This window comes from Mytilus galloprovincialis, chromosome 1 (assembly GCF_965363235.1).
Source record: "Mytilus galloprovincialis chromosome 1, xbMytGall1.hap1.1, whole genome shotgun sequence".
NCBI classification, from domain to species: domain Eukaryota; kingdom Metazoa; phylum Mollusca; class Bivalvia; order Mytilida; family Mytilidae; genus Mytilus; species Mytilus galloprovincialis.
Window position 1 is genome coordinate 82,398,443 of NC_134838.1, and position 18,080 is coordinate 82,416,522.

The following is an 18,080-nucleotide window of genomic DNA, read 5'->3' on the forward strand; positions in this document are numbered from 1 at the left end:
ACTTAAATTTCAATTATCTGGCCATTATTTTTCCATGTGTAGCAGAGGTAACATGAATCGACTGTTATCACACAGATCCCGTGTTCAAGTCTCACAGACGAAGAGGGAAAAATGAATTACTATAATATATGTTACTTAAATGATGATTTATGAGTTTGACTGTCCCTTTGGTATCTTTCGTCCCTCTTTTTTAACTTAACTTTAATTTCAATTTCTGAAAGACAACTTAGTACCTACATATTGTTTGTCTAGCTGCATTCCCTCAGTTATTTGCTTCATTGCCGTCATTCGTGCATGTACAGTTCCTTTGATTATTTTTGTCACTGGGTTGCTGTCTAAATGAGGTTAGCCCCATATCTCATTTAATTGTCAATCGCATTTTTTTAATTTTTTTTTAAAATATTTCTTTGATCAAAAATTGAAAACAACACGCTCAAAGTCAAACATTTGAAATCCGAAGATGTCTAAGTACCGAAACCGTTGAAGAGCTATATGTCAAAAATACCTAAAATAAATAGCCAAATTCATCTAAAGCCAACTTTGCCTGATGGAGTTGAAACCTTAGTTTCTTAATAATTTCAAAATTTATAAACGAACAATCAAGTATATTACCATGTTTACATTTTCAGGACGCCTTGTTGGACTACAAAACAGTTAGTGGTCAAAGTTGAATAAAGGTAAACTCTGTGTATTTTAACGTAAATTCTTTATTATGCGAAAAAAAAAAAGAATCTGGAAAATCGTACGCTAAAAAGTGTGACTTTTCCAAAGACTGAATGGTATGTTTATGGAGTTGGGCATAAGTAAATACCCGTCTTTTTGTCAAGCTGTGATTCAGATTGAAACTTTTTATTTTGTAACGTTGTACATCCAATGTACGTAAAAATTCTAATGTCTTCACTGGGGACTCCAGAGCTGAAACCTTATAACGTAAGTTTAGCAGGGAAGTTACTCTGTAGATATTGGTTTCATGTTTTTTCAAATTGGTTCTATAGACTCTATCTTGGAAGCAACATCCTGCTTCCCAAAATATACCATGTTTATTCATTGACAAAATGATGCATTCAAACAATTACTGCTCGATACATTATCAGAAAATTTGCAATCCTTGTGTAAAGAACAAATTGACAAACGAACTTAAATATATTATCAAAACAAGTGGTACTTTTCGAAATGTTTACAATAAAAGGTCCGCACATAACTCTTGGACTTTCTAACTCAGGCTTTAACCACTTATCAACCAAACTTCTCAATTTTATCAAACACATTCTTTCCATTAAAACACACACTTTCTAAATTTTATCAAAAGTCTTTAAGTTTATTCTTTCAAAGATTTTGCAAGTTTCATTTATAGATTCTATGATGGAAGAAGAGTTCTGATTATCGAAAAATACTACTACCATGTTTTCTCACCGACAAAATGATGCATTTAAAAAATGACATATAGAAATTTTGCAATCGTGGTTACTATTTTCTAGTTACAATATATAGCTTATATGGAAATGTGTTGTCATTGAGATACCAATCGAACTTTAAAAACCTTTTAAGCAAGTCTTAAATTTGTTAAGGACTTAAACAAGTTTACGTACATATTTCTTGTACTTCGCAAATTAGATAAACTTTCAAAACAATGACAAATCGCATTTGACTGTCATTCGTATATTAATATATGTTTTTATTGTTATATTGTGAAATACATTACCATGGTTATATTTGCACATGGCATTGTTGGACTACTAAGAAAAATATGATAAAGATGTATTTCTATTTTAAACTCAGTTCACAGTTTGTCGAAAACATAATCAAAATAATCGAATGCTAAAAACTGCAATTTTTTCAAAGACTTCATTTGATGTCTTTTTTTCAAGTTTGATCTTTAGACTATTGAGGAAGCACAATTCTGTCAATTGTATGTTAATGTGCCCTTAAGGTGTTTTTTTTTTGCTAGGTCGTTGTTTCACTGAGGTTCACCCCACATTTCATCAAAAGTTTAAATGCTTTACTTGCAAACTATTTTTGGAATTTCCTCAAACATTGTAGTTGAGATTGACACCATGACATTTTGGTCTCTTGTGGACAGTTGTCGCATTTGCAATCATACCACATCTTCTTGTTTTAAACCAACATCAAATGAATCGGTAGGCGGAGTAACTATCTGTTGATTTGATTTAATTTGACGTAAAACAATAAGATATTCATTGTTCAATCAAATCTTTGAAATATGTAAACAGACTGTTGCTCCGCCTACCCATTGCATTTAGGTGTCAATCTTTATGTAAACAGACTGTTGCTCTGCCTACCCATTGCATTTAGATGTCAATCTTTATTACTATGTTTTAAAGTTGTTTTTGTTGCACTTCAGTGTTTCTTTTGTTTCGTTGTTTTCCTCTCATAGTTGATGTAAAATTGAGAATGGAAATGGGGAATGTGTCAAAGAGACAACAACCCGACCAAATAAAAAACAACAGCAGAGGGTCACCAACAGGTCTTCAATTTAGCGAGAAATTCCCGCACCCGGAGGCGTCCCTCAGCTGGCCCCTAAACAAATATATACTAGTCCAGTGATAATGAACGCCATACTAATTTCCAAATTGTACACAAGAAACTAAAATTAAAATAATACAAGACTAACAAAGGCCAGAGGCTCCTGACTTGGGACAGGCGCAAAAATGCGGCGGGGTTAAACATGTTTGTGAGATCTCAACCCTCCCCCTTTACCTCTAACCAATGTAGAAAAGTAAACGCATAACAATACGCACATTAAAATTCAGTTCAAGAGAAGTCCGAGTCTGATGTCAGAAGATGTAACCAAAGAAAATAAACAAAATGACAATAATACATAGATAACAACAGACTACTAGCAGTTAACTGACATGCCAGCTCCAGACTTCAATTAAACTGACTGAAAGATTATGATTTCATCATATGAACATCAGACACAATCCTTCCCGTTAGGGGTTTAGTATCATACCATCATAACATATATGAGAAGAACATAACCCGTGTCATGCCAATAACTGTTTTTAGAATAAATGTGTTTAGTTTCGATGCAAAGACCTTATCAGTGACTCAATTGATGTGTTTACCTCAGTTTAGTTTGTAACCCGGTTTTGTTTTCCCTCAATCGATTTATGACTTTCGAACAGAGTTATACTACTGTTGCATTTATTAAGCAAACATCTAACCAAATTTTGCTAGCAAGGCATTTTGATTTTGATCAGCATGGACATAATAATAGCTCTAAAATGCAGTATTTATACCTTTTATACCTTTTACGAAGAAATACCAAAAGAATTTAACTATTTTAAAAACAAAAAAAGGTCTGTTTGGTCGCTCGTTATCAGACGCAAATGTGTCCTCATTAAGTTATAAAACCAAAATATCTTAAACTTTAAAAAGGCTAGTATCTAGTAATGACTTAAGTCGCCATACATATTTTGTGAAAGATAATGGAACTCATCTTCGCTAGCCTAGGGTAACGATCATTTCCCCTCATCTCCACCCTTGACAGATTAAGCCATCATTTCTGATAACACTGTTGCGGATAGGAGCGAAGATGAATGGAACTATATTATATAAAATATTTTCTACAGTTTACAAAACAATAATAATGGATATGATGAGGGAAATAAGTAATATCTTGATAAGTTCCCCTTTCGATGAGAAAACTTTATTTAAAGTCAAACAACACACTTAGATCACGGTTTATAAAATATAAAAAAGAAGATGTGGTATGATTACCAATGAGACAACTATCCACAAAAGACAAAAATGACACAGACATTAACAACTATAGGTCACCGTACGGCCTTCAACAATGAGCAAAGCCCATACCGCATAGTCAGCTCATAGGCCCCGATAAGACAATGTAAAACAATTCAAACGAGAAAACTAACGGCCTTATTTATATAAAAAAATGAACGAAAAACAAATATGTAACACATAAACAAACGACAACCACTGAATTACAGGCTCCTGACTTGGGACAGGCACATACATAAATAATGTGGCGGGGTTAAACATGTTAGCGGGATCCCAACCCTCCCCTAACCTGGGACAGTGGTATAACAGTACAACATAAGAACGAACTATAAACATCAGTTGAAAAAGGCTTAACTCGTCAGATGGACAAAAATACAAGTAGAGAATGTCATGTTTTGGAGAACATTGTTATAATTTTTGCTTTTCAATTTTTATAACTTTTCAGCATTGATATGTATCTCCTTAAACAGAATGTTTGTCTGATATTTCCAAGCAAGTCTTTAATCATTTGGATCCTATATCTATTTGGAGAATGGTCAAGTATCATCAGCTGTCACATTGCCTCGATGTGAACATCAATAAGTCGGAAGAAAATGTTCAACTGTTTTGTCGTTGGTTGTCTTATTTCATGTCATACTATTGAAATATGTTTCCATCTACTTCTGTTCCTATCATCTGATTTATACCAAACAAGTATCAGAGTAATTGTGATAAACAACAAGAACGCCAGCGATCCTGTTATAATTCCTGTTAACTCACCTCCAAACCTGAAATGAATACATATAAAAAGATTAACTAGGTTTACACTCTCGTTCTCTGATCTCTGGTAGAGATGGGAAATTCTAAAAGTTCTAATCGCTGCCTTTTGTCAACGGCGCAACCAATTAAATGCATTTATATATGTTTACTATGAATGTAAAGAAAATTATCAGACTAAATGACATATAGTTTGATAGAACTGACGCCAAATAAAAACAAGATTTGTATGTTGTGTTGGCTTTTCTATCTAAGAACATGCCTGTACCAACTCAGGAATATGACAGTTGTTGTCCATTTGTTTAATGTGTTAGAGCTTTTGATTTTGTCATTTGATAAGGGACTTTCCGTTTTGAATTTTCTTCGGAGTTCAGTATTTTTGTGATTTTACTGTTTATCTCCCTCTTGTTTTGATAGGTATTGGGATAAAGTAATATTTGGGATTCAGGATCCAATACAAGGCGTGAATAATGTCATGAATGCATTCTTAAACTAAATAATGATTGTATCTCTAAAGCGATGAAGCCAGATATAACTAATCATGACAATATTTACATTTTATAGAGGCTTCGATTTTCGTAGCTAGCTGAATGAAATCATAATTGGGATATTAATGTCCCAAATGCAGAGTAGGGAAAATTTTATATAAGAGATTACACATATAAACTATGTAACCGCTAGAGTATTAAATAAGAAAAATGACCGAAGGGGAAAAGTAAGTCGGTCATCAGTTTGAGATGCATATTTTAGATCTGTATAAAATTATAAAGAAATTTGAATAATGTTAAAAAACACTCTAAGATTTCAGATGACTCAAATTAGATAACGGAGTATATATATCTCACAGCTGTTACGATATTCCAGAGCTTGTATTTCCTATCATGATTTTCTTGCTTATAAGGAAGTTCTAAACAAAGAGTTTAAAGAGGTGAAGTTGCAATTATTCCTTTGTATGCCATCACGAGTAGGTTGACCGGTAAGGAATATATATTTTAGAAATTATAGAGGATATTCTCCAAATGTCGTAACCAAAATCCCAACCCCTTTCCCCCGAATGTGACCTATCAAGTTAAACTTATTACCAGATGTGTACTAACATGAGCAACATGACGGGTGGCATATGTGGGACCGTATCTGTTGACCCTAAGATCACTCTCAGATATTATGGGTTTCATGTGCTCAGTCTATAATTTTCTATGTTGTGTTTAGTGTACTATTGTTTGGCTGTTTGGCTTTTTTCTTTTTAAGCCATGACGTTGTCAGTTTATTTCTACTCATTAGAATGAATGTCGCTTTTATATCTGTTGCTTCTTTTTTAGAACATGAAAAGAAATTGTTCGACACATTTCAAGCATGAAAATATAACATACAATTTTCAAAAATATTAGATGCACATTTTTAATTTGCGTTAAATTGGTGTTAAAGTTCGATTAGTTTTGGAAAACACTCTTTGGGTAACGGATGAATTAACCTAGTTACTGTCAGCGTTTCAAACCGTGACGTATGCACCGAGTGCTACTATTTTTATATATGCTTTCGTATATTGTGTGCAGGAGATAAGAAAAACGATAAATATGTACATGAAGTTATTAGTTGAAGAATGACAAAAACAACTAAATGTTTTCTCTTTTCTCATCTATTATTCGTTACTTTACTTACAATTCGTTTTCTGGACAACAACTGCTTCCACAGCAACCAACTGGACAGGATTGAACAAATGTATAGCCATCAAGGGAGCATGAAATCATTGGGGGAAGTCCTGCAATTAAAAGGAGCTTTATTAAAGATAGCTATCAAGGGAGCATGCAAAACTTTGAGAAAGTTCTGCAATCAAACTCACCTTTATTAGAGATAGCCATCAAGGGAGTATGCAATAATTGGCGGAAGTTCTGCAATTAAATCACAGCTTTATGAGAGATAACCATCAAGGAAGCATGCTATCATTGAAGGAAGTTCTGATATTAAACGCAGCTTTATTAGAGGAGGAGTTTCTACAATAAAGCACGTCATTAAATTGAAAGCATATATAACGAACCATTAATGATAAATATAACTAACCATATATGATAAATACCTTGCTTAAAATGTAAGTTTTCATAAAAATCCAATCTTGAGATATTTTTTCCCAGTATAGCTCTTGTGCATTACGTCTTTTTACGCATTCGTTTGTTAATGCATTTTAATTTGTAAGCATCAATGATTCTTTTTGTATCAAAGTTTAAATTTTGTTCCTCAGATCGGTGGGGTTAGATATCTTACTGTTTTGAGTATTGAATGTAAAATTCAGTCGTACATGAGGAATGCTATTAGATATAAACTCAACATAGATACCAGGATTACATTTTGTATTTACGCCAGACGCACGTTTCGTCTACAAAAGACTCATCAGTGACGCAAACTTCATGAGATTGTGATGAATACCTTACGGCTTTTGTATAAATGACAGAAGTTCATTAATATAATAGAGACATAATGGGGAGTATATGATGTATATTGTCGATGACATATTGCAATAGAAGCATTTCATAAATAAACTCATTATAGATATAAGGCTTAAAGTTGTATACGTCAAACGCGCGTTTCATCTACAGAACACTCATCAGTGACGTTCGAATCAAAATGGTTAAAACGGCTAATAAAGGAGGGCGAAAGATACCAGAAGAAAAGTCAACCTCATAGATCGAAATAAACTGACAACACCAGGGCTAAAAAAAATGACAAACAGACAAATAATAGAACACAAAACATAACACATAACATAGAAAACCAAAGACTAAGTAACACGAACCCCACCAAATACTGGGGGTGATCTCAGGTGCTCCGGAAGGGTTAGCAGATCCTGCTCCACATGTGGCACCGGTATTTTTGCTCATATTATTACAAATCCGGTAAATAGTCTAATTTGGTATTCACATTCATGAAAAGGGAATGACATTGTAGTTACGACATAAGGAACATGTCCGAAATCATCTGTGAAACGATTTAACGGTCAACCAACTTGTGATGGCGTCCGTAAAGTTTACGAAGGGATGATTTCAACTTTTCCATTTAGAAATCTTGGTTTATTAGCTCCCTAATAAGCAGCAATCCTCTATGAAGGAAATCATAATAGGACATACAAGCCCGGTATAACGTATCAATTGTGAGATATATACTCCGTATGCCGACGCTGCTGGAATGTTGCTACATAGAAATGGAAAGTTCACGATTAGGAAGCTGAAATCATCTCTTTTGTAGTAAAGTTTTGTTTACAACCGACTCTCATTGTCAATTTCTAGATGTAAGTCAAGATATGATTTTGTTATCAGTAAATTAAAAGCAAACTAAATATTACTAGTATGTTATATACATATACACATGCATGGATCTACAATCTGTCGATACCTGTAACTTGGCATTGCACAAGGTCATGTTTTTCTCTAGCTGTTTATGACGTCTTTACACTAAATCCATTGGAGGTTGGATGTGTACCGATTGATAGTTTATTCTTAGATGCATGATTTTTTTATTAGTTGTTAGTGGCTTTGAACTAGCTGTCAGACAACTGCGAGTACTCTCAAATCTGCTCCTAGTGTCTTTTTGTTTTCGGGATGTACAAGTACCCGTCCACTTGTATTTTTGTCCATCTGATGAGTTAAGCCTTTTTGAACTGATTTTTATAGTTCGTTCTTATGTTGTACTGTTATACCACTGTCCCAGGTTAGGGTGAGGGTTGGGATCCCGCTAACATGTTTAACCCCGCCACATTATTTAAGTATGTGCCTGTCCCAAGTCAGAAGCCTGTAATTCAGTGGTTGTCGTTTGTTTATGTGTTACATATTTGTTTTTCGTTCATTTTTTTTTTATATAAATAAGGCCGTTAGTTTTCTCGTTTTAATTATTTACATTGTTTTATCGGGCCTTTTATAGCTGACTATGCGGTATGGGCTTTGCTCATTGTTGAAGGCCGTACGGTGATCTATAGTTGTTAATATCTGTGTCATTTTGGTCTCTTGTGGACAGTTGTCTCATTGGCAATCATACCACATCTTCTTTTTTATATGAGGCAGACTTAATTGTATCTGTTGTATCCTTATCTCTAGTTCAATGGTATAGATGTGAATTATTCATTGAGAGAACATCATCTATATAGCGGAAAGTAAAGTTAAAGGATATTTATAAATTCTTATCTTTCTTCCTAAGAAGTTCCTGTATGAAGTCAGCTTCATAATATAAAGGAACAGGTCGGCAGGAAGAGGGACACAATTGGTATCCATTGGAATGCCGACAGTCTGTTGAAAAACACGTCCTCCAAACGTAACAGAAGGATTCTTTACAAAGAAGGATGTATCCCTCCCCAAGACAAGATACTTGTATCTACGTTTGCCATTCTTTTTTATGAAACAAAGCAATACCAACTCTTTCAATTTTTATTTTAGTTTGAAATGGGCTATACTTGTGTAAAGTGTAGAAAAGTCTTTTTTTAATACTAAATGTTTTAAAATACGAAGTTGAAGAGGACGGAGCATCTCGAATTTCGTAAGTGTTTGCCAAGTAGAGCCAAGATAACATGTTCCTGGGGTTAAAAATGCAAAGTTTGTAAAGGACGACATCAAAAGTTCAATGTAGGATAAAAAAATATAATTCATATAGTTTTTTCACTGACCCTCTACCCTTCTTAGCTTTTAAAATATGGGAAAAATTGATTGACCAATAAGTTATATAAGAAATCGATGTCAATTAAACAAAACTGACATCCCCACCCCCAAACTATTTGAATAAAGTTTTTCATCCTTCATTGATGTTTTGATGTCGTCCCTAAGCAGTGTTGTTCGATGACTATTGATTCTTCCACAATATATATCGAAATCCAAAATCTAATTAAAAGGTTGAAAAGGTAATAAAATGCAAAACAAAAATTCAAAAATAAACTAATCCCGGAATCAGATCTATGCACCTGGGATATTCATTATATGCAACACATTTTAATCAAACAATATCCGTAGTTTCACTATACTGGCTACTGGGTTAGTGTGGCTCTCCAGTTAGTAAGTCCACTAGGATATAGTTTGACCTAATGGAAGTTATAACATTAAATGTTTTTATATTTCTGCATCAGAACTGTACTTTGAACTACATCTTGAACATTATTATGAAAGTTATACGGTATCGTTTGGTCAATCTCAAACCCCGGGGTTACCCCACTTATTATATTATTTTCAAAAGACAATCTATTATGTTGGTTTTATCTCTAATAAACTTCGTTCATTTTATGGAAAGCTGAATACTAAAATTTATGATAAAAGGGATGATTTTTCATTTCCTATCGTTAATTATCCGTTTTTAGATGGTGACGTTCCCTTGTCACCATCCTACGGTGTTTATATATCTCAACTTGTACGATTCGCTCGTGTATGTAACAATGTTTTAGATTTTAACGAGAGAAATTTATGTATTACTGAAAAATTATTACACCAGGGTTTTCGATATCACAAACTAGTCAAAACATTTACTAAATTTTATCATCGGTATAAAGACATCATTCGTAAATATAGCTCAACATGCAGACTTCTAATACGTTCAGGTATTTCACATCCAATTTTTTATGGTAATATTCTTTATAAAGCACAAAGGTGTCAGTATTCACCTCAGAAACTTACAAAACCTTTGAATAGACTTATTAAGAAGGGATATAATTACGATACTGTTGTCAAGTCATTAAAGATTGCATATTTTGGCGTTAATATTGAGTCACTGATAAGGTCTTTGCATCGGAACTAAACACATTTTTTTTTTTTAAAACAGTTGTTGGCATGACACGGGTTATGTTCTTCTCATATATGTTATGATGGTATGATACTAAACCCCTAACGGGAAGGATTGTGCCTGATGTTCATATGATAAAATCATAATCTTTCAGTCAGTTTAATTGAAGTCTGGAGCTGGCATGTCAGTTAACTGCTAGTAGTCTGTTGTTATTTATGTATTTTTGTCATTTTGTTTATTTTCTTTGGTTACATCTTCTGACATCAGACTCGGATTTCTCTTGAACTGAATTTTAATGTGCGTATTGTTATGCGTTTACTTTACTACATTGGTTAGAGGTAAAGGGGGAGGGTTGAGATCTCACAAACATGTTTAACCCCGCCGCATTTTTGCGCCTGTCCCAAGTCAGGAGCCTCTGGCCTTTGTTAGTCTTGTATTATTTTAATTTTAGTTTCTTGTGTACAATTTGGAAATTAGTATGGCGTTCATTATCACTGGACTAGTATATATTTGTTTAGGGGCCAGCTGAAGGACGCCTCCGGGTGCGGGAATTTCTCGCTACATTGAAGACCTGTTGGTGACCCTCTGCTGTTGGTTTTTATTTGGTCGGGTTGTTGTCTCTTTGACACATTCCCCATTTCCATTCTCAATTTTATTCAATATATGATTAAAAACTTACATCTGTGAATTCTTCATGAAACATGTGAAACGTTTTAGTATTAGCTTTAGTTTTGGTAAAATGTCACATTACGTAATTGAATAAGGAGAAAATTGTTATAATAAGTAGTAAATTTATATAGTACAGTCCTGGTTAATCTCTTTACAGTACATTTTCACAAATCTAAAGTAAAATTAAAATAGAATGGAGGATGCGTCATGATAACTTGCAGTAAGCATTTCATATAAATAGCGATTACAAGAACCGTTTCTCTTTTACCGTCTCCTAGTACAATGAGATAAACAGTAAAGTTGTCGTGACATGATCTATTTATATTTGCTTTGGCATTTTTGTTTTAATAAAGGCAATAGTAGTATACCATTGTTCAATAATCATGAGTCGATTTAACTGAAACACATCCGGGTCACAAACCAAACCTGAGGGAAACCCATCAACTATGAGAGGGAAAAAACGAAACAATAGAAACACTGAACTGCTACGAAAACAAACGCCAATTTACATAGAACGGACTTTGTGATAGCAACTACTAGTACCATATTCCTAAACAAGTACAGAAAATTTTCAGAAAAAAAAGATGGATCGAACCTAGTTGTATGACTAGTAAAACCTCTGCTTATTTGGCAAAGTAAAAGATGTCTTTTAGATGACAATAGTACGTGAAATGAATTCATATGTTCATTGATGGTCCTTGGATATATTTTGTCTTAAAATGAATTCGTCTTTAAGTAGTTGAAACCTTTTTCAAATATTAAAAAAAAAATATTTACTGTACTAGCGAAAGACATACTCACGATTTTTAGTTTTAAATTTGGTATTATGAAATTATATGTATTACATTGGTTCAAAACTGATTAAATAATATATGAATTCAAAAGGGTATCAAACTTACTAATTTATAAATGTTTTTTCAGAGAGTCATTTCCTCTAGAATTAGGATCCTGAAAAAGAAATCTGGTTTTGTAATCGGTTATTATGCTTACAACTGAAATCTGATACCGCTCGTTCTTAAATCTAATGTATGCCAAACGAGTGTCACAATAACTATAGGAAACAACAAATGTATTCGAAATATCTTCTTTAAAATATTCAATCACATTAATTGAAAGTTTGCGATAATATCAAAACTTTTGATTTATCTACGTAATCGGAACTAGATACAAATTTCTTGTTTTAGATCTATAAATTGGCCAGTTTTGTCTTCTTCCCGATTGTGTCAATAATCCTGAATAGGGTCATGCATCCGTGCATAGCAAAGGACGCTTCTGTTATGTTTTGATCCTGTGTCGTTCCTTAAGAGTTCATGTGATGCTTTAATACAGTTTTCTTTTTCATATTGATAGACATTGAATTGTATCGTCTCAAAATTAGATAAAAACATCAAAACTATCGTTGTATATTAGCTGTTGTTTCATTTTCATATGTATGACCGGCCATGACATGTGCAGGCTTATGAAGGTAGAACGTCATTGTAAGAAAAATTATAAACATGATAAATATCGAGATTCAATGAAATACGTATTTGTGAAGAAGAGATAAACACTTGCCTTGGCTTCTTTTTTGCTGACGCCGAACTATACATCATATATAAGTTTTGAAGAAGTTTTACTTTATCGTTTGAATATTTGAATCTACATTTTGAATTGATACAAAAAAAAAATCAAATTTCTGCTCTATAAATGTCCTTTCATAAATGAAATCTAAACTATATCCTTAACAAATGCACTGTATAAAATGCATATAAGAGAACACCTACTTATAAACTGTTACGCGTCGCATACTTACTAAGTATAGAGACATGCATAATAAATCTAAAATAAAAAAAAGGAATTCTTTAAGCTTACTTTGACAAGTTTTAAACTAACTTCATTTCAACAAGTTTAAATAACATGTTCTAAAAAAATGCTCTGCTTTATAAATTAACTTTCATAAATGGAGTCTGAAATATATCCATAATAAATGCACCGTATCAAATGCATATATGAGAACACCTACCTATAAACTGATACGCGTCGCATACTATGTTTAGAGACATGCATGATAAATCTAATTAAAAGACGAATTAAAAAAACAAAATCTTAAAGCTTACTTTAATCTAATTTAACTTCATTTCAACAAGTTTAAATTACATGTTCTAAAAAGAGCTAAGAATTGTTTGTATTAAAGTAAATTTAAGTCTTTGAAATTTTATTCAAATACGCTTTTGAACATTACTAAGAGCCAATAAATACAATAATTTTGTATTTTATAAATTAGTGCCTTCAATAAATAAAAGCCGTCATAGAACAGTCTCATTTTCATACCGATATTCGAAATGACTCGTTTCATTGCTATTAAACAAATATGTCATAATAACATGACAGAGAGGTTTGTTTCGGGATATTCTAGATAAATATACAAAAAGCTAATTTTAGACAGTGTACCCTCCTAAGCTTGGAAGTGGCTAGTCACATATAGTTAATGGCGTTTTTCTCACAAAGACGTTCTACCTCCATAAGCCTTGATATGTCGTGGCTGGTCACATATGTTTGACAGATGACAAATGCGTTTGTAAATGCTAATTGCGATTGTCATACAAGTGGGGTGTTTAGCTAGATATAAAACCAGGTTTGATCTACCCCTTTCTACATAAGAAAATGCATGTACCAAGTCAGGTATATGACAGTTGACTGTCCCTCTGGTATCTTTCGTCCCTCTGTTGTTATCCATTCGTTTGATATGTTTGAACTTTTGATTTTGCCTTTTGATTACGGAAATTCTGTTTTGAATTTTTCTCGAAGTTTGTTATTTAAGTATATTTTTTTCTTCGGTAAACGTCCTAATAAAATTGTGTTAATTCATAAGAAAACAAGCATTGCCAAATGGTGTGAAGGATGTCGCAGTCACATTAATATCAATAATAAAAGATGTTAATATTTTCTGCTTACAGAAGAAAACTTGAAAAATATGTACAAAACTGAGGTTCTTACCTTCAACATTTATCAAAAATGTATCTATTAGTCCTTATAAATAAAAGAAAAAAAAACAAATCATATGGTTATCAATAACACAGAATTAGCATATGCATAGGGGAAAAAGCATTATTTCCAAATGAAGTCTTTGATCAAGTCAGTCTTCTCACATTCACGAAAATTTTTAAGAAGCTAAATGTATGCACAAATACAGTATTTAAAAATACTGTCTAAGTGCATACATCATTTAGATTGGCTTACCCTCTTAAATTGAATTTCATCTCCTATGCGTAATAATATCGGTGTTAGTTATAATGTAGTTCATTGAAACCAGGAAGAAATTGTCGGATGCAATTTTATTTTTCACTTTAAAACGGAAAGATCATATATATTTACAAACATTTAATGTTTTCGCTTTATTATTTTAGGTCGCAATAGTGTTGAATCAATCGTTCAAACCCTGTCATCTCAGTCATGAGTTTTCTTTTTTTATCCTTAATCACATTCACTGCTTTAGTTTGAATATTCTAAAAAAACAAATGTACATATATGTAAACTTACATCTATTCACTTTCTAAATAAATATTCCTATACTGTTCATTTTCCTTTTGTTTAAATGTCACGCAAATTTACGATTGTAGAAACTAATTGTTATAATTAGTTTTAAAATTACACAATTCGCATTCCTAGTTAATGATTGTAATTGTTCAAAAACAGGTAATCAATTTTTTTTTTTTTTTTTTGTCGTAAACATTATACTCGATTGTGTTTTTTCCATTTATTGTGCAATATATATTAAAGATAAAATTTACAATTGGGGCTTTTATGGTAATGAACGATTTATATCTGCACATTTATATGATTAATTTATATATGTTCCTATAGTTTTGAAGATTAAATTTTAAACAGTAATGAATTTACATTTGTAAAATATTATGAAAAAATATTTTCCTTCAATGTCCGAGGATTTGGTTTTTAATTGTTCCAAAGAAAATAATATGCGCCTTGTAATTTAATCATTTTAATAGTAATCCACAATCAAAGTCAGGCTTCAAAGTAATGGTGACATTACCTATTCTAGAGGGGGTGTGAATTTTATAATATTAAAACATTTGACGATTCTACTCTTTACAGAAGTATTTCCCATTCCAAAATGAAAGATAAATTTAAAAAGTTTGTCCTGCTTTGTTTCATAACAAAAAAATGATGGCCGTCGTCGATACAAACATTTTTGTCTTGGGGAGGGATACAACCTACTTTGTAAAATATCACTCTGATTCTAACAAAGATTTCTCTGAATTTGACATTACCAAGATGCTCGATATTTTGATTGACAACATATATATCACGTTAGGATTACGTTTTAAAAAAAAAACAATTGGCATTTCAGTGCGATCCAACTGTGCCTCTATTCTTGCCGACTTGTTCTCCTATATAAGACTGACTACATACAGGATATCTTTTGAAGAAAGAAAGGAAGTTATCAATATCCTTTAACTTTACTGTCTGCTAAATAGATGATGTTATATCACTAAATGATTCAAAATGCGTGACTATGTTGAAGCGTCTATCCCATCGAACTTGAGATAAGGGATGCAATAAGCTGAGTCTGCCTCATATCTTGACAGTCATATAGAAATTGACAATGAGGGTCAGTCAATTACTATGTAGAAACATTCCACCAGCGCCTGCATGCGGAGACGAGGAAGTTGTTAAACCAATAGTTCCAAGTGGTGAAGTTGAAATCATCCATTCGTAAATTTTACGGACGCCATCATGAGTTGAATGGCCTTTAGGGATAATCCAAGGGTATCACCAGCCCAGTAGTCAGCACTTTTTTGTGCTGACATGAATTATCATTGATATGGTTATATTTATAAATTAACTGTTCACAAAATTTAGAATTTTTGAAATACTAAGGCTTTTCTACCTCAGACATAGATTACCTTAGCTGGATTTGGCAAAACTTTTAGGAATTTTGGTCCTCAATGCTCTTCAACTTCGTACTTTATTTGACCTTTTTTAACATTTTTGCATTCGAGGGTCACTGATGAGTTTTTTGTAGACGAAACGCGCGTCTGGCGTATATACAAAATTTAGTCCTGGGTATCTATGAGGAGTTTATTTTCACAGATGAAAGTGATTCAGTTTTAATTGCCGTAACTACAATCCAATCCCCTTTACCCCGAATGTGATGTACCGAATTAGACGAATTACTGGGTTTTTACCAGCATGAGTAACAAGGCCGGTGCCACATGTACAGCAGGATCTTATTTTTCTTTATTAGCCAAGGTATTGTCAGTTTATTGTCGACTTATAAGTTTAGATGACCCTTTGGTATATTTCGTCTCTCTTTAAATACTGTTGTCTCTAATGAACACAGTGTCTATAGAAATTTAAATGTACTACGTACTATCAAATTATGTTTTATCAGCCCTAAATTCGAAGTCACTTCTGGAGGAGGATTCCTCCTCGAGGATGTCACCAGCCCAGTAGTCACCACTTCTGTGTTTTGTAAACAGTTCATTTATAATTATGAACATATCAATGATAATTCATGTAAACACAGAAGTGCTGACCACTGGGCTAATGATCCTATCAGGAAATAAAAACTCCACCAGCAGTGGCATCGACACAATGGTTGTAAATATACTCATCATAAATACCAGGTATGAAATTTGAGCAAGGCACATTTACTCATGCTCTTCAACTTTGTACTTCATTGGCTTTATAACTATTTTGACATGAGCGTCACTGATGAGTCTTATGTAGACGAAACGCGCGTCGGACGTACTAAATTATAATCCTGGTGCATTTGATAACTATTAACACCACTGGGTCGATGCCACTGCTGGTCCCCGAGGGTATCATCAGCCCAGTAGTAAGCACTTTGGTGTTGACATAAATATCAATAATGTGATCACTTTTATAAATTTCTTGTTGACAAAACTTTAAATTTTTCGAAAAAGTAAGGATTTTCTTATCCCAGGAATAGATTATCTTAGACGTATTTGGCACAACTTTTTAGAATTTTGGGTCCTCAATGCTCTTCAACTTTGTAATTGTTTGACTTTATAACTATTTTAATCTGAGCGTCACTGATGAGTCTCATGAAGACGATACGCACATGTGGTGTACTAAATTATAATCCCGGCACCTTTGATGATTATTTACACCACTGGGTCGATGCCACTGCTGGTGGACGTTTCGTCCCCGATGGTATCACAAGCCCAGTAGTCAGCACTTCGGTGTTGACATGGATATCAATTATATGGTCGTTTTTATAAATTTCCTGTTACCAAACTTTGAATTTTTCGAAAAACTAACTATTTTCTTATCCCAGGAATAGATTACCTAAGCCGTATTTGGCACAACTTTTTGGGATTTTGGGTCCTCAATGCTCTTCAACTTTTTACTTGTTTGGCTTTATAACTATTCTGATCTGAGCGTCACTGATGAGTCTTATGAAGACGAAAAGCGCATGTGGTGTACTAAATTATAATCCTGGTACCTTTGATAACTATAAACATCACTGGGTTGATGCCACTGCTGGTGAACGTTTCATCCCCAAGGGTATCACCAGCCCAGTAGTCAGCACTTCGGTGTTAATATGAATATCAATTATGTGCTCTTTTTTTTTATAAATTTCCTGTTAACAATACTTTCAATTTTTCGAAAAAATAAGGATTTTGTTATCCCAGGCTAGGATTACCTTAGCCATATTTGGCACAACTTTTGGGAATTTTAGATCCTCAATGCTCTTCAACTTTGTTCTTGTTTGGTTTTATAACTATTTTGACATGAGCATCACTGGCGAGTCTTATGTAGACGAAATGCGCAACTGACGTACAAAATTATAATCCTGATACCTTTGATTAGTTTACAAATGACTCAGTGACGCTCGAATAATTTTTTTTTAAAAAGGCCAAATAAAGTACAAAGTTGGAAAGCATTGAGGACCAAAAATTCATAAAAGTTTTGCCAAATACACCTAATAAAATAAGTCCATTCCTATATATGGGAGTTTTAAAACATATTTAGGGTGTAAACCATATCATTAGATACTTGAAGATATTATAGATATTTTAGTTGAGACCATTGGTGGTTCAGTGGTACCGTAATTATGATTTTAATTAATATCTTGTGCTTCTGTTACAGGCATTATAAAAATAACAACTATTAAAAAACAA

General features: G+C 33.1%; 1 long non-coding RNA gene across 4 annotated transcripts; it reads right to left on the bottom strand.

The window, feature by feature from the left end:
* Nucleotides 1-3,246: 3,246 nt before the first annotated feature.
* On the bottom strand, nt 3,247-14,316 carry LOC143041980 (uncharacterized). 4 transcript variants are annotated; one of them, XR_012967855.1, is made up of 5 exons: nt 14,152-14,316; nt 12,725-12,750; nt 11,832-11,880; nt 6,178-6,277; nt 3,247-4,529 (listed from the first exon to the last, which is right to left on the bottom strand). It is a non-coding gene; the product is annotated as an uncharacterized LOC143041980 (long non-coding RNA). The 4 variants fall into 4 exon arrangements; XR_012967856.1 differs by lacking the exon at nt 14,152-14,316 and adding an exon at nt 13,909-14,134; XR_012967852.1 differs by lacking the exon at nt 12,725-12,750 and having other exon boundaries at nt 14,152-14,292.
* Between the last annotated feature and the right edge of the window lie 3,764 nt (nt 14,317-18,080).